Genomic DNA, 24,822 nt, shown 5'->3' on the forward strand with positions numbered 1-24,822 from the left:
GGGACATTCTAAAAAAGAATTCAGCAGGATTTTTCAAAAGTATCAAGGTCTTGAAAGAGGAACTGTCACAGATTGGAGGGCTAAAGAGACAAGACGACAGTGCAGGACAGGGTTCTGCATGGATCCTGGGAGAGAGGACGGAATTCGTGGAAAAACTGGTGAAACTCTAGCACGTCCCTAGTTCAGTTGATGGTACTGAACCAAGGTTAATTTCTTGGTTTTGATCATTGTAGTGTAGTTATGTAAGATGTGAATGGGGGGAGGGATACACAGAAACTCTCTTGAACAATTTTTTTTTTTTTTTTTTAGAGGCAGGGCCTCACTCTGTTGCCCAGGCTGGAGTGCAGTGATGCCATCATAGCTCACTGCAGTCTCGAACTCCTGGGTTCAAGCAATCCAACCACCTCAACCTCCTGAGTAGCTGGAACCACAGGCATGAGCCACCATGCTTGGCTTTTTTTTTTTTTTTGTAGAGACAAGGTTTCATTATGTTGCCCATCCTGGGTACTATTTTTTTGCATTTATATAACTCTAAAATTATTTCAAAATAAAATGTTTTTAAAATACTGGATAATATTTCACTGTGTATACATATCACGTTTTCCTTATCCCTTCATTTGTTTGGACACTTACGTTAATTCCCTATATTGGCTATTGTGAATAATGCAGTAAATAAGGGGGGTACACTGAAAAGATTAAATTTCAAAATAATAGCATACTAGATTCCTTTTTTCTCTGTGGTCAAGGAATGGAAATTTCTGGTTAATCAAATTTTTTTAAAGAGTTACCACTTTTACACAATATCAGGATTATTAGCCATTTACAATGTAAGATTTTTCTCAAGATATTATAAAATCTCTTGATTTTATAATTCTTTTTTTGGCATAAAATTTTATTACGTAAAATTTTATTAAATTTTAAAATCTTTTTACATCTGGCTTTTATTTTTCCTACTCCAAGTTTATAATGGAATTCATTCATATTTTTAAATACTTAACAAGGTTTTGTTTTAAACCTAGATACTTGTTGCACACAAACTTTATCTTACTATACAGCATGAAGTATAGATCCAATTTTATATTTTTCCAAATAGCTATCCAGTTAAATCTATGTTTTTCCCACACATCAGAGATGCCATTTATATTCTATATTAACTTTCCATATGCACTTGGAACAATTTCTGGATTTTCTATTCTATCTCATTGATCCATTATGCCATACTGTTTTAACAATAGAGGATTTGTAATATGTTTTAATATCAAATAAAGCTAAACTCACCGCCTTACTCTTTATCAGAGTTTTCTTGCCTATTCTTGCTAACTTATTTTTCATATGAAAATCAAAATTCGCCGGGCACGGTGGCTCAAGCCTGTAATCCCAGCACTTTGGGAGGCCGAGACGGGTGGATCATGAGGTCAGGAGATCGAGACCATCCTGGCTAACATGGTGAAACCCCGTCTCTACTAAAAAATACAAAAAACTAGCCGGCCGAGGTGGCGGGCACCTGTAGTCCCAGCTACTCGGGAGGCTGAGACAGGAGAATGGCGTGAACCCGGGAGGCGGAGCTTGCAGTGAGCCGAGATCTGGCCACTGCACTCCAGCCTGAGTGACAGAGCGAGACTCCGTCTCAAAAAAAAAAAAAAAAAAAAGAAAAAAAGAAAATCAAAATTCACTTATCTAGCTCCAGAAAAGATCTAATAATATTTTAATTGAGATTGTGTTAACTTAATGAGTTAATTTAGGAGTATTTGGCATCTTTATAATTTCGAGTCTTCTTATCCAAAAACATAGTATGTCTATTTGTTCATCTATTTTTATATATTTCAGGTTATCTGAATGTAGCATATTTTTGTTATATTTTTGTCTATAAATTTTAGCTTTTTTGTTGCTACTGTAAATGAGTCTTATTTTCCATTATATCATCCAACTGGGCATTGTTTGTATAGTTGAACACTCTTTATTTCTATGTATTAATTTTATTCCCTACCATACTTTAGCAAATATTTTTCTTTGTAATTTTTCCATTCCACACATATTTAATCATATATCTGTGAATAAAGATAGTTCTTTCTTCTACCTTTTATACCATTTAATGTCAAATACTTATGTGTCTGTTATCACCTGTCTAATTATATTGGTTAACACTTCTAGTCAATACTAAATAATAACAGCAAATGCGGACATCGTTATCTTATTCCTGACATTAATGAAAATGCTGTTTGTGCCTTCTTTATTAAGTAAGAAACTAGATTTTGGGCTGAAACACACGTATTTTATGCTAAGAAAGCATGTGCTTAATTTCTACTTTATTGAGTCTTTAAAATTATGAATGTGTGAATTCTGTCAAATGCTTCTATAGATCTCTATCTGATCCTATGATTTTTCTTCACAGATCTGTTTCTATGATAAATTACATTAATAAACTTCCCAACACAGAACTATTTTTACATTTCTGGAATAAACCTCCATTTGCTTACATGTGCCACTGAATTTTGTTGCTAATATTTTATTTACAATTTGTGTACAGATATTCATAAGATTGTTTTGTAAGTTTTTTTAATGCAATATTTGTTAGGTTTTTGGTATCAACATTATACTTACTTTGGAAAAAGAATTTGGAAGTTTTCCTTCTTTTCCTATTCTCTGAAAGAGATGAAGTAGCACTAGAGCTAAAATGTTCTTCTTTGATAAGAATTATCCTATGAAACTATCTGGATTGAAGCCTTTTGGTGAGAGAACTCTGAAAACTTGCCTAATGATTCTATGTAAATTAGTGTGTTTAGATTTTCTATCTTTATGAGATCAGTTTGTTTGTTTTGCTCTTTTCATCAATTGATTTTTAAGTGTATAATCCAGTGGTTTTTAGTATATTCACAAGGTTGAGCTACCATCACCACCATCTAATCCTAGAACATTTTAATCACCCCGTAAAGAATCCCCATACCTGGTAGCAGTTATGTCCATCCCTCCCTCCCCTTACCTCCTCACAACCACTGATCTGTATGTCTACAGATTTGCCTGCTCTAGACATTTCATATAAATGTCATACGCATGTGGCCTTCTGTGTTCAGCTTCTTTCACTCAGCATGATGTTTTCTAGATTCATCCGTGTTGTAACACGTATTAGTACTTCATTCCTTTTTATAGCTGAATAATAGTCTATTTTATGAATATATCATGTTTCGTTTATCCATTCATCACCTGACTGACATGTGAGTTGTTGGCTGTTATAAATAATGCTACTATGATCATTCATCCACAAGTTTTTGTGTGGACATATTTTTTCATTTCTCTTCAGTATAAGCCTAGGAATGAATTTGCTGGGTCATATGGTAACTCTACATTTAACTTTCTCAGGAACTACTAAACTGTTTTCTTTTTTTTTTTTTTTTTTTTTTTGAGACGGAGTCTCGCTCTGTCGCCCAGGCTGGAGTGCAGTGGCGCGATCTCGGCTCACTGCAAGCTCCGCCTCCTGGGTTCACGCCATTCTCCTGCCTCAGCCTCCTGAGTAGCTGGGACTACAGGCGCCCGCCACCGCGCCCGGCTAATTTTTTGTATTTTTAGTAGAGACGGGGTTTCACCGTGTTAGCCAGGATGGTCTCGATCTCCTGACCTTGTGATCCGCCCGCCTCGACCTCCCAAAGTGCTGGGATTACAGGCGTGAGCCACCGCGCCCGGCTAAACTGTTTTCTAAAGTGGCTGCACCATTTTATATTTCCACCAACAATTGCTATCTTTCATTTTTAAAATTACAGCCATTCTAGTAAATCTAAAGTAGTATTTAATTACAATTTTGATTTGCATTTCCCTGATGACTAATGATGCTTAGCATATTTTCATGTGTTTTTTGGCCATTAAATAATCTTCCTTAGAGAAATGTCTATTCAAATACTTTGTCCACATTTTAATTGGGTTATTTGTCTTTTTATTGTTGTCAATTTTTTATATATTACAGGTACTAGACCCCTTATCAGATAGATGATTTGCAAATGTTTTCTCCCACTTTGTGGCTTGTCTCTTTATCTTCCTGACAGTGTCCTTTGAAGCACAGAAGTTTTTAATTTTGGTGAAATTCAATTTATCTATTTTTGTCTTGGGTTGCTTGTTTGAGGTATCATAGCTAAGAAACTACTGCCTAATCCAAGGTCACAAACATTCACACCAATGTTTTCTTCTAAGGGTCTTACAATTTTAGCTCTTCATTGAGATCTTTTTTTTTTTTTCTACTTTTTTTGAGACACAGTCTCGCTCTGTTGCCCAGACTGGAGTGCAGTGGTGCAATCTCGGCTCACTGCAACCCCCGCCTCCCGGGTTCCAGCGATTCTCCTGCCTCAGCCTCCCAAGTAGCTGGGATTACAGGTGTGTGCCACCAGGCATGGCTAATTTTTGTATGTTTAGTAGAGATGGGGTTTCGCCATGTTCGCCAGGCCAGTCTTGAACTCCTGACCTCAGGTGATCCACCCACCTTGGCCTCCCAAAGTGCTGGAATTACAGGCATGAGCCACTGCACCCAGCCCTTTTATTCATTTTGAGTTAATTTTCATATATGGTGTGTGGTAGGGTTCAACTTCATTCATTTGCATGTGGATATTTAGTCATCCTGGCACCATTTGTTGTAAAGACTATTCTTGTTTTCTATTGAATTGTCTTGCCATCTTTATTGAAGATCAACTGACCATAAGTGTAAGGGTTTATTTCCAGACTCTCAATTCTATTCCACTGATGTATGTGTCTAAACTTACATCATTATACCAGTATCACAGTCTTAATTACTGTAGCTTTTCAGTAAATTTTGAGATTGGGAAATGGGAGTCCAACTTTGTTATCCTTTTTCAAGATTGTTTTGGCTATTCTAGGCCCCTTGCATTTCTATATGAATTTTATTTTATTTTATTTTTATTTTTATTTTTTTTTACTTTTTTTTTTTTTTTTGAGGCGGAGTCTCGCTCTGTTGCCCAGGCTGGAGTGCAGTGGCCGGATCTCAGCTCACTGCAAGCTCCGCCTCCCGGGTTCATGCCATTCTCCTGCCTCAGCCTCCCGAGTAGCTGGGACTACAGGCGCCGCCACCACGCCCGGCTAATTTTTTTGTATTTTTAGTGGAGACGGGGTTTCGCCGTGTTAGCCAGGATGGTCTCGATCTCCTGACCTCGTGATCCGCCCGTCTCGGCCTCCCAAAGTGCTGGGATTACAGGCGTGAGCCACCGCGCCCGGCCTCTATATGAATTTTAGAATTAACTGTCAATTTCTTAAAAAACAAAAAGGCAACCAGGATTTTGATAGAGATTGCAATGAATCTGTTAATCAATTTGGGGAGTACTGCCGCCATAACAATATTAAGTCTTCCAGTCTATATACATACGACTAGGGCTGCTTCCGGCAAACTGTATTTTACTAGAAAGTTGACTGTTTCAGCCAGGTGTTCAAATTCGCTTGTAGAGAGTTGTACAAACGACTCTCATTAGATGTGAAATTTTTCCTATGTTTTAATGATTCTGTCTCCTAAGTTATCTTCTATTTCTACTTTCCCAAATAGGATACTGCTAGTGATTTATCTTTCTATTAACCTTTTGCAAAAAAACAAACTTCATTTATTGGTTCCTACTGTTGCACTGTTTCCCAATCCCATTAATTCTGTTTTTATCTTCATGAATTTCTCCTTTCTGCTTTCTTTCAGTTTACCTTTTTTCCCTAGCGTTTTTGAGTTGGATGTTCTGTTCATTTTTTTATGCTTTCATTTTTCTTTATACAGGCATTTAAGGAGTCTTAATTTGGTTGTATCTCATAGTTCTTACATCATTTCCATTTTCTTTTTTTTTTTTTTTTTTTTTGAGATGGAGTCTCACTCAATTGCCCAGGCTGCAGTGGAATGGTGCAATCTTGGCTCACTGCAACATCTGCTTCCTAGGTTCAAGCAATTCTCCTGCCTCAGCCTCCCAAGTAGCTGGGATTACAGGCGCACGCCACCATGCCTGGCTAATTTTGGTATTTTTAGTAGAGACGGGGTTTCACCATGTTGGCCAGGCTGGTCTCAAACTCCTGACCTCAAATGATTTGCCTGCCTCGGCCTCCCAAAGTGCTGGGATTACAGGCATGAGCCACTGTGCCCAGCCTGTCATTTCCATTTTCAAATCTAGTTTCCATTACTGTTATTTTCTTATACGTTTTCAATTTAATTTTCCTAAAATTTTACCTTTGAACTAAGAAGCGCTTTTTTTATATAGACTTTAAAAATGTTTTCCAGGTTGAGATCCAGATTTAGGTATGGAAGAGATTTCCCAGAAAGGGTGTAAATGAAAAGAAGGATGGAGATGAAACTCTTGCGGACATTAATAGTCCAGATAAAAAGATAATTGTCTCAAAACAGAGGCTGAGAAAAGAGTCAGAGATGTTGGATGAAAACAAAAGACGCTGGGTGCGGTGGCTCATGCCTGTAATCCCAGCACTTTGGGAGGCTGAGGTAGGTGGATCATTTGAGGTCCGGAGTTCAAGACCGGCCTGGCCAACATGCTGAAACCCCATCTCTACTAAAAATACAAAAATTAACAGGGCATGGTGGTGCGTGCCTGTAATTCCAGCTAACTGGGAGGCTAAGGCAGGAGAATCACTTGAACCCAGGAAGCAGAGGCTATGGTGAGCTGAGATTGCACCACTGCACTCCAGCCTGGGCAACAGTGAGACTCTGTCGAGGAGAGGGGAGGGGAGGGGAGGGGAGATGGTATGAAAAATAAAGGAAGAGGCCAGGCGAGGTGGCTCACGCTTGTAATCCCAGCACTTTGGGAGGCCGAGGTGGGCGGATCACGAAGTAAGGAGATCGAGACCATCCTGGCTAACACGGTGAAACCCCGTCTCTACTAAAAATACAAAAATTAGCAGGCGAGGTGGCGGCGCCTGTAGTCCCAGCTACTCGGGAGGCTGAGGCAGGAGAACGGCGGGAACCCGGGAGGCGGAGCTTGCAGTGAGCCGAGATCCGGCCACTGCACTCCAGCCTGGGCGACAGAGCAAGACTCCGCCTCAAAAAAAAAAAAAGAAAAAGAAAAAGAAAGGAAGAGAAAACAACCTCAGGAAAAACAGTTTGAGCAGGATGGGATGGAGAGATAGAAGTCAAATTACAAATTGCATGTTGAAGAAGTAAGGAGTGCTCAATAAAGAGCAAACTCTTTTTTAAGACTCTTAGCTATAAAGAGAAAGACAATCATAGGGCATTAGCCAGGGGTTTAGTGGGTGGAAATTTTTTGGTTTTGTTTTATATAAAAGGCGTTTGTGGGAGAAGGTATTTGGAAATATAATGGAGGCCTTTTCATCCATAATCCTTTATATCCTTCTCCCAATGTAGACAAGGGCATTCCACGCTCACTGCCTCTGGGAGAGGAGAACTCAGCAGTTGGCAGGGTGAGTGCCCAGAAAAGCTTTGTTATGAAAAGGAATAGTTACTTGCCAGGGTGTGGCTAAGGCACATAAGCTACCCACACCTGCACCTGTGGAGACATCCTTGATTCTGCCTGGCTTTGGGCTGCGGGTTCATAAAGGGCACCGGGTCTGGCTGGGCTGGAGAGCCCCGCCATGTGCCAGCTCTGTGCTGCTCTTTTGCGTGCAGTTCCAGACTAGCCGCGCTGTGAGGCCACTCTGAAGGTCACCCAGAATTAAGAACTACTGCTCTGTTCCGCGTGTCAATGGATCTACCATCCTAAAGCTAGAGTTTGCTTTCTTTTTTGGGCTCTTTTAAAAAAATCCTGAAATGTTGCGCAGGCTGGTCTCGAACTCCCAAGCTCAAGCACTCTTCCGTCTCAGCCTCCTGGGTAGCTGGGACTCCAGGCGTGCACCACCACACCTGGCTAGGGTTTTCTTTCTAAAAGCCCAAATCTCGTCTTATCCCTTTCAGCATTTATGGATGTGCATTGCTTACACAGTGAAATTCAGGATCCTAGAGCATCAAACAAGATGGTTCACTGAATGGCCCCGGCCCACCTTTCACAGATTCATTTCCTAATAACACCCCACAACTAGTTACGTACCCGCAGCTAATATTATCAGTTGTATATAGAAAAGAGACAATGTTGTATGCATTACAGAACTCATACAATAAATACATTTTGTCATCAGTAAGTTTATAACTTAGGAGAAATAGAAATATAAGCTTTCAGTAAAAACAAACAAACAAACAAACAAAAAAAAACACAGTACTCTTAGAGTTACGTGAGCAAAGGAAATATGGCATAAATGAGCTCTCAGTAGAAACTGGAACTGTTACAAAATGTACTCAGCAGTTTTAAGAAAAAATAAACATTTGAGTGTCACTTCTCAGTAATCAAAAAAATGAAACAGAAGATGGCTATGGGTTAGGAGCTTTAAATTAACCAAAAGCTTACTTGAATTACAGCACTTACAACCTGGCTTTTGGCCTGGCTTTGTGACTGCATGGCACCTGTAAACACTTGTTTCTAACTGCTTTAAAGATAAAAATACTGAATTCCCATGCTACCTGGACCCTGCTACTATAAGCCAATCTCCTCCCTTTGACAGCCACTTCAAGAGCACGCACGCCAGTCTTGCCTTTCTCACCTCGCCCTCTCAGACACCTCGCCTTACTATATATGAAGATGAAATGGATGAAGTTTCTGTTACTTCTTCTATCTGTGATATAGAAAACACTGAATTCTATTGCTACAGTTGACCATGGTAAAGATGGAGTTTACTTGCTGTGTGTATAAAGCAGTACCAGTAGTTACTAACCCCTATCTTCCTGCAAATAAATTCAGAGGCAATTTCAGAAAACCCCTGAACTCTCCCATCAATCTATACAGATGTATGGATATCCACAGCTTGGGATTCGGCGAGGAAGTCTTAAAGAGAGGCTTCTTTATGTCATGCTTACCAGGAGTAGCAAAGCGACGATCGTTCTCCTGCATCCCATCAGCCCTCCCTGAAGGGGGCTATCCTGTCACCCAACTTCCGCCTGGGACAGTGCTCACCAAGATACCTAAGGGACCCCAACCTTTCCTTGGGTCCCTGTGGAGCAAAATCAGCAAAATGCCACTATGTGAGGATAATGGTCACTGCTGTAACAAACTCCAGCCTCCAGTGGCTTAACACAATAGTCATGGAGGTGGCTCACATAAAATCCAAAATGGATTTTCCTGATCGGCGGACGGCTTTCCTCCAAAAACTCATTCAGGGACCCAGCTCCTTCCATCTTGTGGTTCCATAATTTTCAACATATGGCTTCCAATATCACTCCACTGGATATATCAAGCTGTAAAGGGAAAAGTACCTTCCACGTGGGAGGCTTCCATGGACCGGGCCTAGAAGTGGTACCCATCACCTCCATCCACATTTCATTGGTAAAAACTAGGTCACATGGTCTAGCTAGACCATAATTCCCAGCTCCCCTCTATCTGCAAGAGAATCTGGGAATTACAGTATAGCTGTGTGCTCAGGAGGAGAGGAAACAGAATTAGACTACCCAGTCTCCACCACAGACGACCACCATGACATGAATCACTAGCACTACCAGGGAGGGGCATGGCAATAAACCGGTGAGTTGACCACAGAGTTCCAACTGTTGGCCTAGAAACTCGGATGGAACGGCTTAACATTAGGCTCAAACAACCTCATGAGATTTGGGGGTAACTGTATCAGGTGAGCAGTAAGGTCTCTGCCAAATCCACACTTCCCTCCCGAGAGTTTCTGAACGTATAGGTTGCTATGCTTTGTACCATTGGATCTGCCTCCCTAGGCACAGATGCTGGAACCGGAACTGGCTACTTAACCAGACAGGCGCCCTCTATAGGTCTGCAGGGGAGGGGCTGATGCAGTTGAGCTCTGCTCAACAAAGGCACACACTACCGAATACTGACAAATGACCAAAGCAGACTTTCCTTCTTTCTTCCTTGGGAGTTTTAAAGCAAGACATACAGATGGAAGAGGAATGGCACAGAGAGAAGGCAGGCTGCAGAACCATAAAGCATCTGACCCCATGAGGAGGTAGATGCAAAGGAGTAGGAGACACACAGCAGAGATCAAATCAGTCAGGAGCAAAATAGGAAGAATCTGGAAAAGAAGAAAGAAAAGCAGGCAAGTAGAGTCGCCGGCATGTTAGATTACCAGTTGATGTGGAGTCGCCAGAGTGACTTGAAATATGAGAGCCCCTGTGTTCCCTTAATGGCAATAAATGTCCTTCCAGTACACTGGGGCTGGAATGCCACTGTGGGGACTTTTTGCTATTCCTTACATAAATAAATTCCTTGTATTAAATGGCATAGTATTTGCATATAACCTATGCACATCCTCCCATATACTTGAAATCTTCTCTGGATTACTTATAATGCCTTCTATCACTTATACTTATTTCCAAATATGTCCTTACAAGAAACTTGCTCAAACTGAGAAAACTTAAGAATATTTGGTCCCATCCAACCTGACAGAGCATGACCAACAGAATGATGCAAAGGAGCCCAGTTTCCAAACAAGTCTGGGGCCATAGGAACACACAGTAATACTTTCTTGGTTTGTGTCCCTTCTGTATTTCAAAGCTAGTAAAGAAACTACCATGAGCTTCCACACTTTTTGAGTGAATGTAATATTAGATTTCCTCTGTTAAGGAGACCAGGTCGAGGCTGCAGGACGTACAAATCTGGAAGCCACAGAGGGTACACACCCAGAGGCCACAGGAATTTTATACCCAGAGGCCTCAGGAAGTACACTCCCTGAAACCACCAATCCTCAGAGCCTCTGGCTCCCCACTTTTGAAGTCATACAGCAAAATTTGCACCTGATCAAGACAGTCCAATAAGAACAATAGGCCGGGCATGGTGGCTCATGCTTGTGACCCCAGCACTTTCCGAGGCTGAGGTGGGCACATCACTTGCGGCTAGGAGTTCGAGACCGGCCTGGCCAACATGGTGAAACCCTATCTCTACTAAAAATACAAAAATTGGCCAGGCGTGGTGGCGCCTGCCTGTAATCCCAGCTATTCGGGAGGCTGAGGCAGGAGAAACACCTGAACCCAGGAGACGGAGGTTGCAGTGAGCTGAGATCACATCACTGCCCTCCAGTCTAGGCGACACAGCGAGATCCCATTTCCAAGAAAAAAAAAGAACAACAGACAGAGCTGGGCACGGTGGCTCACACCTGTAATCCCAAACACTTTGGGAGGGCTGAGGTGGGCAGATGACCTGAGGTCAGGAGTTCTAGACCAGCCTGGCCAACACAATGAAACCCCTTTTCTACTAAAAATACAAAATTTAGCTGGGCGTGGTGGCGGGTGCCTGTAATCCCAGCTACTCAGGAGGCTGAGGCAGGAGAATCGCTTGAACCTGGGAGGTAGAGGTTGCAGTGAGCTGAGATTGGGCCACTGCACTCCAGCCTGGGCAATAGAGTGAGGCTCCATCTCAAAAACAAAAACGGACAGATACCTGTAATCCACAATCAACCAAAGATACAGAAATGGTCTTCTTTATTAAAATAGCCAGTAATGGGCCCTGAAGAGGGAAGCCTGAATCCAAATGTTATTTTTCTTGTCACAGTGCCATTCCTATTAACTTCCATCTGTAAAGCCTGGAACATAGCTTACTGGGATATCTAGGACTGACCCCATGCCCTTTGCGATGTCCCCCAATACATTAACCCTTGTGGCATTTATGCCACTTAGCCTAAGCTTGAACTAGAGAGCTACCTCCATTCCAGATCCCTGAACGCTACTGAAAAGCCATAAAAACGAGCTTCATCACAGATGTGACCCCAATCCATGGGAACCATACCATAGTATGAAAGAAAGTAACCATTTCAATAAAAACAGGGTATAAGAAAATAATATACACGCGTTTCCTTGTATCTGGCTAGGATCTGAAGAGATGCCTAGACACTAGTATTCTGGTTGCCAGTATTTTAGAGGGGAACTGGGCGACTGGTGGAAAAGAGTTACAGGGACTTTTCTTTGAGGCAGGAGGATCACGTGAGCCCAGGAGGTCAAGGCTGCAGTTAGCCGTGATGGCACCACTGTACTCCTGCCCGGGTGACAGACTGAGACCCAGTCTCAAAAATATCCATGAGCACTTCCTGAAAAAATTTAAAAAACTGACAAGAGAATCTACACAACAAAAATAAATCAAAGAATTCAAGGATGGAGAAAAAAATGAGAAAATGTGGTTAGTGGCAACTTCATTCAAATATACAAAACTACTAAAAAATGTAGGAACAAAGTATGAACATTCTACCTTGTCAGTGTAAAAATAAAAATATACCTAAGATAAACTGGGGGTTGGGAGAGAAAATGTAGAGACAGAATTTTGGAAATGCTAATGTCCTTATCTTTCACAGCAAGGAATCAACTGACACTTTTTATATTTGAAATAGATAGTTTAAAAAAACACACAAGGACTACAGTCTCTTAATGTTTTCCTCAAAATCTTTTCTGAACTTAAATAATGTCTCTTATGGCTAACAAACATTTGAGATTCCACAATTTCTTCAATTTAGTTTTTTTTCTTTTGTCACATTCAAGTAAAATTAAAGTAAGTCCTTCCCACATGAAGATTATATCCTAGATTTTTCCTTCCATATCTTTTTCCTTCCTTTCCTTTCTTCCTTCTTCCTTTCTTATTAATTCCCCACCTTTCTATCCATTTATTATATTACACATGGGCAGAAAGAGCTCTAGAATAATAATAGTCTAACAGTAACAATTATTATTTCAGGAAGTAGAATTTGGAATGACTTTAAAAAATTCTCTTTGACTCTTTAACTCCGGTTCATCAAAAGGACCATGATAAGCAAACCAAGTTTTAACAAAGCAACTACAAAGTGAGATGGTAAAGAGATAAGATATAAATCACTCTTTTAAAAATATTTATTTTTATGTGTAGTTGTAAAGTATTTCAGAGAAAAGTACAGGAGAAAATATGACAGCCAATACTAAGATTTAACAGATGTTAACATCTTGCCACATTTTCTTCAGAATTTTTTTCCTAACAAGAAAACATTGCAGAAACAGCTAACATTCCACTCCTCCTCCCTTCTCCTTTCATCTTCAGATGCAACCACACCACTATTCTGAGGATAATGCTTATCACTTCCATGCATATCTTTGTATTCATAAACAATATTTACTATTATTTTGTCTATTTAAAATGTATATATATGGTAGTATGTTTCTGTCCTTTTGTAATTTCTTTTTTTTTTTTTTTTTTTTTTTTGAGACGGAGTCTCGCTCTGCCGCCCAGGCTGGAGGGCAGTGGCCGGATCTCAGCTCACTGCAAGCTCTGCCTCCCGGGTTCCCGCCATTCTCCTGCCTCAGCCTCCCGAGTAGCTGGGACCACAGGCGCCCACCACCGCGCCCGGCTAGTTTTTTGTATTTTTTAGTAGAGACGGGGTTTCACTGTGTTAGCCAGGATGGTCTCGATCTCCCGACCTCGTGATCCGCCCGTCTCGGCCTCCCAAAGTGCTGGGATTACAGGCTTGAGCCACCGCGCCCGGCCCCTTTTGTAATTTCTTAAACTCAACGTTGTTTTTTGAGATTTATCCAAGTTACACATGTAGTCTTAGGTTCATCATTCACTTCATGCATACAGGTGAACAATCACTGCATGAATAAACCTGTTTTTACAATTCATTTCTTATTGAGGGTGTGTGGACCCAACAATTCCCAATCCTCTTCCATGTTTTTCCATTGCACAAATGTAGACCCAGTATCGATACAGTTTTTACAAAGCTCTCTGAGTAGCTTCCAGCCTTCTCAGATAATAACTGTCTTGGGGACTCCATCCATGCAGTCTCTCCACACTGCTCACACTTTTTACTATCTGATAAACATGAATTGCAAAATGTTGTTGTAATATCTCTTCAAAAACAGCACTATATGTGAAGAAGTAAACGTAGTATTTATGGTACCTCCAGTGCTCCTAGGAAAAGTTATTTCTAATCCATTACAAATAAGTTCTTGTTACTATTTCTTATTGAATTTTACACAGGACCTAGTACACTCAAGGTTCCTGCCAATTGCTAACGAAGCTTAAGTCTCCCTATCAGTAAAAGAAATGAATATTGGATACCATGAGCCTCAGAGACTCATATTGAGTTGAAGATGGAAGCAATGAAAAAAGAGACTCGCTATATTAGCAAGTAGATACTTGGTGCTGCTGGACTGCAAAATTTGTCTAAAGATTAAGAAAATATTAAGAAAAATCTCCTATAGATGGGGCAGGTCTAAATTAAACACAGTGTACTAGTCCATTCTCATATGACTAATACTGCTATGAAGAAATACCCAAGACTCGGTAATTTATAAAGAAAAAGAGGCTTAATGGATTCACAGTTCCACAGGGCTGGGGAGGCCTCACAATCACGGTGGAAGGCGAAGGAGGAGCAGAGGCACATTTTACATGGCAGCAGGCAAGAAAGTGTCTACAGGGGAGCTGCCCTTTATAAAATCATCTTATTTACTATCACGAGAACAGCATGGGAAAAACCTGCCTGTATAATTCAATTACCTCTTACCAGGTCCCTCCCACAACACGTGGGGATAATGGCAGATACAATTCAAGATGAGGTCTGGGTGGGGACACAGCCAAACCTTATCACACAGAAGAGTCTGGAATACTAAAAATAAGGTCACATTGTAAAGGCATTGAAGCATAGGAACAGGACAGATGGGTGTGGCTTGGGAAAGGGGAAAGATTGGTGCTTTTATGCCAGGATTGGGCCCTATCTCATCTTAGCTCACCAAATTCTTGAGTATCAACCTGTTCTGAAATTGATCAGAATGGAGTGTTTAAAAAAAAATGCAAGCTGATATTTTTTATTTGATATTCTTATACTTGTGTGGTTTAAGTGGTGCAGGTATTTTTATTTCAATTTTATAGATAAGGAAAATGAAATAAAAAGAGGGTGGCACATAGAAAATCCACGATAGAGCCAGCAACTGACTCTACTGATTTCTAGTGTACTTTTATTCTGTTAGATTACAAAAAATCGGATTTGTGTGTGAATAAGATTATAGTCACTTTCAAATTAAATGTATCAGCTACATGGAAAAGTTCGCTTATTTACCTTAGAGGCACGCCTTGGGGATGTATTTTTTCCCCACCAAATTAGCTTTATTTAGGGGAACCTAAATTTATTCTACTGAAACTACTCTAAATGACATTTGTTTGTTTCCAAAAATTAAATCCATACTCCAAAGGTGTGTAATTTGACTAAATTTTAAAAAAAATCTGCATGCCAGAAAGTAAAAGTAGAGTGAAAAGACACAAGACATACATATCTTGACTAAGGCTGAGAGCTTTAATATATGAAAAGATAAAGAATTCAGTGAGAAAAAATGGGGAAAAATCATGAACCATCAGTTCAAACAAAATGAAATACAAATAGTTTTAAGAGATATGAAAGATGTTCATAATCTAGAAAATGAAAATTAGGCCAGGCACAGTGGCTCATGCCTGTAATCCCAGCACTTTGGGAGGCTAAAGCGGGTGGATCACCTGAGGTCAGGAGTTCGAGACTAGCCTGACCAATATGGTGAAACTCCATCTCTACTAAAAATACAAAAATTAGCCAGGCGGATGGAAGCCTGTGATCCCAGCTACTCGGGAGGCTGAGACAGGAGAACTGCTTGAACCCAGGAGGTGGAGGTTGCAGTGAGCTGAGATCATGCCACTGCACTCTAGCCTGGGTGACAGAGTAAGACTCTGTCTCAAAAAAAAAGAAAGAAAGAAAGAAAGAAAGAAAGAAAAAACAAAAAAGAAAATTAACACTGAGTCTCCATCTTTCACATATCAGATTGGAAAAAAAATCCCAATGCTTGATAATTACAGTTTGTTTCAGAAGGATTGAAGAAACTAGTACTCTCACATGAGTTGAGTGACTATCATCAAGACAGCAACATCTACCAAAAATTGTCAAGCCCTTTGACATACTTCCAATAATTTACCTGAGAAAAAGTTTTCACTTTTGCGAGATGATATGCATGCTAAGATATTCTCTGCAACATGAACTATTATAGCAAAAGCCTGGAAACAACTTCAATGTCCATTAGTGGGGAGATTAATTCAATATATTATGAGATTCATCCATACAATGAAATAAGGATAAATTTTTTTTTTTTTTTTTTTTGGAGACAGAGTCTCGCTCAGCCGCCCAGGCTGGAGTGCAGTGGCGTGATCTCAGCTCACTCCAACGACTGTCTCCCAGGTTCAAACGATTCTCCTGTCTCAGCCTCCCAAGAAGCTGGGATTATAGGCACCCACCATCATGTCTGGCTAATTTTTGTATTTTTAGTAGAGATGGGGTTTCCCCATGTTGGCCAGGGTGGTCTTAATGGTCTTGAACTCCTGACCTCAGGTGATCTGCCCACCTCAGCCTCCCAAAGTGCTGGGATTACAGGTGGGAGCCACCGCACCCAGCCAATTTTTATATACTAATAGTCAAGATATATTGATAAGTAAAAAAAGCAGAGTGCAGAACAGTTTATATAGTATCATACCATTCACGTTAAAAATAAACACATATCCTACAACTCAAAAATAAACAAAATAAAACAACCTGGTTTAAAAATGGGCAAAGACTAGAGACTTCTCCAAAGAAGATGTACAAATGTCCAATAAGTACATGAAAGGATGTTCAACATTACTAATCAGGAAAATGCAAATCAAAGCCCCAGTGAGATACCATTTCACATCCAGTAGGACGGTTATTATAGAAACAACAATAATAACAACACCCCCCTCCAAAAAACCAACAGAAATGACAAGTGCTGGCAAAGATGTGGAGAAACCGGAACCTCGGGGCATTGCCGCTGGGAACGCAGCATGGTGCAGCCGCTGTGGAAAACAGTACAGTGGTTCCTCAAATATCCAACACAGAACTACCACGTGATCCAGCAATTCCACTCCTGGATATGCACCCAAAAGAATTAAAAGCAGAGACTCGAACAGATATCTATACACCAACATTCATAGCAGCGTAATTCACAACAGTCAGAAGATGAAAACAACCCAAATGTCCATCAATAGCCAGATGGATGAATAAAATGTGGGATATAAATACAATGGAATATTATTCAAAAAAGGAATACAATTCTGACACATGCAACAAGGTGGATGAACCGTGAGAACATTACACTACATGAAATAAACAAGACACAGGACAAATATTATTTGTTTGTATTTTAAAAATGGAATGCTTCACAGATTTGCATGTCATCCTCCTGCAGGGTCCATGCTAATCTTCTCTGTAGCGTTCCAATTTTAGTGTATGTGCTGCCGAAGCAAGCACAGGAAGGACAAATATTTTACTCTTCCATTTATATATGAGGCATCCAGGATAATGAAACTCATAGACACAGAAAGCAGAACGGTGGCTGCCACGGGCTGCAAGAGGGAGGGGTGTGGAACTATTGTTAAATGGGTACAGAGTTTCAGTTTGGGAAGATGAAAAAGCCTAAAATGGATAGCAGTGATGGTTGTACAGTAATGTTAATGCCACTGCATTCTATACTTAAAATGATAAATTTTAGGTTATCTATATTTTACCACAGTAAAAAAAATACACAAACGTATGCACACACACACACAAACGCACGCACACACATACTCATACATATTTGCATGGAGAATCTCTGGAAGAATTAGAGAAGACTGTAACAAACCTTGCCTTTAATAAGGGGAACTGGATAGGTAAAAAAGAGATTTATTTATCACTATATATTATTTCTACCTTTAGAATTTTATCCCATGTACATATATCATCTATTCAAAAATTTAATTTTCAATCGGTCTTCTTAACTTCTAAATACAGAGCAGGAAAATACATATAAGTGAAAATGTGGCCGGGTGCAGTGGCTCATGCCTGTAATTCCAGTACTCTGGGAGGCTGAGACGGGCGGGTCACTTGAGGCCAGGAGTTCGAGACCAGCCTGGCTATAATGGCAAAAACCCTGTCTCTACTAAAAGTACAGAAAAAAAAAAAAAAAGAGATAATTACTGGGGAATGGTGGCACACACCTGTAATCTCACTATTCCTGGTACTTGGGAGGCTGAGGCAGAAGAATCGCTTGAACCCAGGAGGTGGAGGTTGCAGTGAGCCGAGATCACTGCACTGCACTCCTGCCTAGGCGACAGAGCGAGACTGTCTTTAAAAAAAAAAAAAAAAAGGTCTGTGTTTTATATTATATAAGGCAAAATCAGAGTATCCCTAATTAGTGATATTGAAAACCTGCCCAGTGTTTTTCAAGGAGCTGGCTTTCAAAAACTATTTAACAAGGAAATGAAAAAGAAAAATAAAATGCTTTAGATCTTAAGAGATCAATATGGAACATATGGGAATAAGTAAAATGTTCTAGCCAGGTGTGGTAGGTGCTTATAGTCCCAGCTACTCGGGAGGCTGAGACAGGAGGATCGCTTGATCTCAGGATTTCAAGGCCAGCCTGGGCAACATAAACAGAGCTTGTCTCTAAAATAAAATATGTATTTTAAAGTTCTTATGAGAGTTTTGTTACATATAACATAACATTGCTCATCCAGATTAAACAGAGGCAAAACAAATCTGAGTTATTTACTTTAAAAACATAAAATGGGGCTGGGCACCGTGGCTCATGTCTATAATTCCAGCACTTTGGGAGGCTGAGGCAGGCAGATGACTTAAGGCCACGAGTTCAAGACTAGACTGGGCAACATAGCGAGACCCTGTCTCTACCAAAAATACAAAAATTAGATGGGCACGGTGGTGGGCACCTGTAATCCCAGCTACTTGGGAGGCTGAGGCAGGAGAATCGCTTGAACCCAGGAGGCAGAGGTTACAATGAGCTGAGATCGGGCCACTACACTCCAGCTTGAGCCAGACACTGAGACTCCATCTCAAAATAATAATAATACAAACTATATGTATATAAAGTAGAAAAATTATAATAGCTAATACTGTTCTTAGCTTTAAATCCCAAGCTAATATTGTTCTAAGAGCTTTAAAAATGTCCACTCACAACAGTGGTTCTCAAACTTTTTGGTCTGAGAATTCCTTTTACAAACTATCAAAAATTATCAAGGCGCTCAAAGCGTTTATGTTGTGTGAGTTATATGGATCTATATTTATTATCATATTAGAAATTAAACCTTACATTTTAAAAATATGTATGTATTAATTCATTTAGAAATCATAAATCAACTCATATGTTTACATAAATAATTTTTATTTTTTTAAACTATATTTTCCAAAACAAAAAGTATATTGAGAAGAATGGCATGTTTTACATACGTTCAATGTAAATATGTAACACCTGGCTTCACAGGGGACAGCTGTATTCTCATATCTAGTTCTGCGTTCAATCTGCTGCAAAACTGCATGTCATGTAGCCTTTGAAAAACTCCAATACAAGGCCGGACGCAGTGGCTCACGCCTGTAATCCCAGCACTTTGGGAGGCCGAGGTGGGTGGATCACCTGAGGCCAGGAGTTCGTGACCAGCCTGGCCAACATGGTGAAACCCCATCTCTACTAAAAAAAAAAAAAAAAAAAAAAAAGATACAAAAATTAGCCGGGCGTGGTGACAGGTGCCTGTAATTGCAGCTACTCGGGAGGCTGAGGCAGGAGAATGGCGTGAACCCAGGAGGCGGGGGTTGCAGTGAGCCAAGATCGTGCCACTCACTCCAGTCTGCGTGACAGAGACTCTGTCTTAAAAAAAAAAAAAATGAAAGAAAAAGAAAAGAAAAAAACAGTATATACTCGTGGAAAAAGTGAGAATGAAAAGAACAAATACTCTCTTAAATTTATTATGAAAATAGTTCTGACTTCACAGTCCCCTGAAAGGGTCTTGGGAGCACTCTGAGAACTACTTACTTGTACTACGAAACCTCTGAGGCAAATGTACACTGAGGCACAGAGAGAATAACGAAATGACTCGCAGTCACGGAGCTGGGATGGGAAGCCAGGAAGTCTGATTCCAGACCTCAGAACTGGCCCCTAGAGGCGGAAGGGCAGTAGTAGGGGCCCAGCTCATAAAGGTTTTGACAGTGGGCTGGTGGCTGCCCAGCATTTGCAATACCAGACTTTCCCTTTATCTGATGCGATAAAATTTCAAATTAAATATTCCAATTTGTGCAAAGCAGAGATAAGGGAAAGGGAGAGTAGCCACCACAAAACTCTAAGACCTAGACCTCTCAAGGGGGCCTAGATCAGCCCTACACAGGAAGTAACACCAAACCTCCACCTGAGGGATAAAGCAGCTAGGGGAGGCACAGCCAGTGCCTGGGGGGCTCTCCAGGAACGGCTCTCTGTCCTGCCCCCACTGAGTCATTATATATCTCTCCCTCCGTTCAAAGACACTTCTTTCTTTCTTTCTTTCTTTCTTTTTTTTAGACGGAGTCTCACTCTGTCACCCAGGCTGGAGTGCAATGGTGCGATCTTGGCTCACCGCAACCTCTGCCTTCTGGGTTCAAGTGATTCTTCTGCCTCAGCCTCCCTGGTAGCTGGAATTACAGGCACACGCCACCATGCCTGGCTAATCTGTGTATTTTTAGTAGAGATGGGGTTTCACCATGTTGGCCAGGCTGGTCTCGAACTCCTGACCTCCGGTGATTCACCTGCTTCTGTAGCAGGATGGGCGGCACACAAAACTCCTCAGAAATCGAGTTAAAGAAGGAAGGGGTTTATTTGGCCGGGGGCATCAGCAAGACTCCTGTCTCAAGAGCTGAGCTCTCTGAGTGGACAACTCCTGTCCCTTTTAAGAGCTCACAGCTCTCAGGGGGTGCGTGTGAGAGGGTCGTGATTGATTGAACAAGCAGAGGGTACGTGACTGGGGGCTGCATGCACCGGTAATTAGATCTTAGATCGGAATAAAACAAGATAGGGATTTTCACAGTGTATTTCTACACAATGTCTGGAATCTATAGATAACAGAACCGACTAGGTCAGGGGTTGATCTTTAACTACCAGGCCCAGGGTGCGGTGCCGGGCTGTCTGCCTGTGGATTTCATTTCTGCCTTTTAGTTTTTACTACTTCTTTCTTTGGAGGCAGAAACTGGGCATAAGACGATATGAGAGGTGGTCTCCTCCCTTACTTTGGCCTCCCAAAGTGCTGGGATTATAGGCGTGAGGCACTGCACCTGGCCTGAAAAACACTTCTTTACACCACTCAATCCTTGCTTTTTCCCATTTATTTTTAGTTGACAAATAATAATTGTACAGATTTCTGAGATATACAGAGTGATACGTCAATGCTTTATACAAAGTGTAATGATCAAATCAGGGTAACTGGCATCTCCACCACCTAAAACATTGATCATTTCCTTGTGAACATTCAAAATCCTCTCTTGTATTTTTGAAAAATAAATCAGAGTTAACCAGAGTCACCCTCTACTGCGGCAGAACAATAGAACTCCTTCCACCAATCCAGCTGTAATTCTGCATCCATTAACCAGCCTCCCCAGTCCCTCCTCCCCGTCTTTCCTCTCCTCTGACACACAGCTCTACTCTCTACTTCCAGGAACTCAGTTTTTTTGTTTGTTTGTGTGTTTGTTTGTTTGTTTGTTTTTAGCTCCCACATAGAAGCGAGATCATGCGGCATTTCTCTTTCCGTGCCTGACTTATTTTGGTTAACATAATGTCTCCAGGCTCACTCAGGTTGCCACAAATGACAGGATTTCATTCTTTTTTATGTACTTTCCTCAGTTCTTACACAGAATACTGCCTTCAATCCTTAATTAAAATGTTTAAAAAGAAGGATATTAAACTATCAGACATTAAATTATTTTATAAACTGACAACAGTTAATAGAGCATTGAAGGTAAAGTGGTACAGCACATAAGATATGCGCCAAATTAGACCCCTTCTATAAAATGTTGCATATTATAAAGAAGGCCTAACAATTCCAGAAGTAAGTGGAATAAACTGGTAACTTGGAAAAAAAAAAAGTCTATTTAGACCTTCGCTTTAATCAGCCGAAATACATTCTCGATAGATCAACCGCTTTTACAAACCGAGAAAACGCGCTGGGAAAGGCAGGGCCAGACCTCACTCATCCTGCATTCTCAGAGCCGCCCCTGGGGGGTACACAAACTGGAAAGCGCTGCCCCAAAGAAGAAGCGAACTTGAGTTCCAACTTTGTTGCTAACCTATTGTGTGATCTTGGGCAAGTCTTTTGGCTTCTCCATCCTTACATTTTCTTGTTTGTTTGTTTGCTTTGTTGAGATGGAGTCTCACTCTGTTGCCCAGACTGGAGCGCAGTGATGCAATCTCAGCTCACTGCAATCTCCACCCCCTAGGTTCAAGAGATTCTAAAGCCTCAGCCTCCCAAGCAGCTGGGACTACAGGCGCCCGCCACCACACCCAGCTAATTTTTTTTTTTTTTTAACTTTTTTTATTTTTAGGAGAGACGAGGTTTCACCATGTTGGGCAGGCTGGTCTCAAATTCCTGACCTCAGGTGATCCACCTGCCTCAGCCTCCCAAAGCTTAGTTTCCAATTTATAAACAGTGGCCAAGTGCAGTGGCTCACACCTGTAATACTAACACTTTGGGAGGCTGAGGAGGGTCTATCACTTGAGGCCAGGAGTTCAAGACCAGCCTGGGCAACGTAGCAACACCCCTGTCACTACAAGAAATAATAATTAGCTGGGCGTGGTAGCGAGTGCCTACAGTCCTAGCTGCTTGGGAAGCTGAGGCAGGAGGATCACTTCAGGAGTTCAAGGTCACACACGCTGAGTTATGATCAAGCCACTGTAATCCAGCCTGGAGGACAGAGTAAGACCCTATCTTTAAATGAATTTTTTTTTTTTTTTTTTTTTTTTTGAGACGGAGTCTCGCTGTGTCTCCCAGGCTGGAGTGCAGTGGCGTGATCTCGGCTCACTGCAAGCTCCGCCTCCCGGGATCACGCCATTCTCCCGCCTCAGCCTCCCAAGTAGCTGAGACTACAGGCGCCCGCCACCACGCCCGGCTAGTTTTTTTTGTATTTTTAGTAGAGACGGGGTTTCACCATGTTAGCCAGGATAGTCTCGATCTCCTGACCTCGTGATCCACCCGCCTCGGCCTCCCAAAGTGCTGGGATTACAGGCTTGAGCCACCGCGCCCGGCCAACTAAATGAATTTTTAAAAAAGAGTGGATGGTAATGATACCAGAAGCATGAGAACATTCATTATAAACTTTAAAGTGCTATACAAATTAACACAGGAATAATGATCAGGAAGCTACATTCATCCATGTTGTCCCTCCTCAAATACACTCAGCATCAATATTTTAATGCTAAAAACAATAACAATGTTCGTAGTAACCATCTTTAACTAATAAAGCAGACCCTTTAAGTTGTAAGAACATCTACTTTCCCTCAGGGCCTCGGTAAAGTTATTTTAACTTTCAGTGGAAAAAAGATTCAGCCCATAAACATGTTTACTTTTACTGAATTGGCCCTTTTACCATAAAAGGCCTGGCCTCGTTGCTCTCAGGATCCAGAGATGTTCTTTTCACGGCTACTGTCAGGAAGCCTGAATGCAGAAGAGAAGCCCCAATGTCTTTAAAGGGTAGGTAGGGGTGGGAGTGTGGGTCACGTAGCATAGCAAGAGACTCGGAGTTAGAAAAACCCTGGTGTGACATGGAGCAAACTATTTACCTTCTCCTTGTCTCCAGAAACCGGAGATGCCAACCCTTAACCCACAAATAAAAAGATTAAAATGAGGTAATCCACATGAAGCCTCTAGCACCCAACTACAGGTAGTGTGTTAGATGGCAAGCCTTAAGCAAATGCTGGTTTCTTTTCTCTCTTTCCCCTTTCTCTCATAACGCCATACTTTCCCTGACTTCTCTAACAATACCTCTGTCCCCTGCCCCCAGGAGAACCCTTCAAGGAGAGGTCTGAGGTCAAGGCACTTGTCATTCATGTGCTTAGTTATTCAAATTGCAGGCCAGGGCTGCCTGCTGCACCCCCTCCCCAACCCTACCACCACCACTAGCACCCCACCCACTCATTTCCTACTGGGGTACCCACAGGAAGGCCTGGTATTCCAGTGTCATTCCCACAGAATGCAATGTGACCAGAGCCACCAGAGCTATGTGGTGCTGCACCTCTGATGGCACTGGTTTATAAGCCTCAAACAGTTCCTTTCCAGAACCGTTTTCAAACCACTTCCCACTGCTGTGCTGGCCTCTTTACTAGGCCCTGGTCTTGAGATTGCAATCGCATCAAATAACCCTCATTTAGCCTGGCCTCCTAAAGAATGGTTTCATTGCCTTTTTTTTTTTTTTTTTTTTTTTTGGAGACAGTCTCGCTCTATCGCCCAGGCTGGAGTGCAGTGGCGTGATCTCGGCTCACTGCAACCTCTGCCTCCGGGGTACAAGTGATTCTTCTGCCTCGGCCTCCAAAGTAACTGGGATTACAGGCGCCCGCCACCACGCCTGGCTAATTTTTGTATTTTTAGTAGAGATGGAGTTTCATCATGTTGTTCAGGCTGGTCTTGAACTCCTGACCACAGGTGATCTGCCCACCTTGACCTCCCAAAGTACTGGGATTACAGGTGTGAGCCACCGCACCCAGCTTCACTGCCTTTCTTTGATGTGTGTGGCACAAACCCTACAATTCTTATTAGTATGTGTAATCTCTTCTGTCTTTTAAGGGGTTTTTTGTTTGTTTTGTTTCAGACTCATGCTGTGTCCTCCATTTCAGACCCAGCAGTATTCATGTCTTCTCTTGTCGTTTCATGTTCTTCTGTTTGGGTTCTTTTTGCTATTTTACAGGGGGAGTGTGCCATCGCATAGGCATTATTAATGTTTCCTTGCAATATCCTATTTGTGGCCTTATAATACATCTTTATGTGTTTTACAAAGCAAATGGCGTTCCTTCACTCGACTACTTCC

General features: G+C 41.4%; 1 protein-coding gene and 1 non-coding gene across 2 annotated transcripts in view; both read right to left on the minus strand.

Annotated features, from left to right (window-relative positions):
* Positions 1 to 24,822, minus strand: part of LOC105474697 (EF-hand calcium binding domain 2) — an 89,036-nt gene that overhangs the window by 48,236 nt on the left and 15,978 nt on the right. The gene's annotated exons all lie outside the window — the stretch shown is intronic.
* LOC112425391 (U6 spliceosomal RNA) lies at positions 17,159 to 17,265 on the minus strand. The gene has a single exon (XR_003016434.1). It is a non-coding gene; the product is annotated as a U6 spliceosomal RNA (small nuclear RNA).

The sequence above is a fragment of the Macaca nemestrina genome, chromosome 1 (genome assembly GCF_043159975.1).
Source record: "Macaca nemestrina isolate mMacNem1 chromosome 1, mMacNem.hap1, whole genome shotgun sequence".
NCBI lineage: Eukaryota > Metazoa > Chordata > Mammalia > Primates > Cercopithecidae > Macaca > Macaca nemestrina.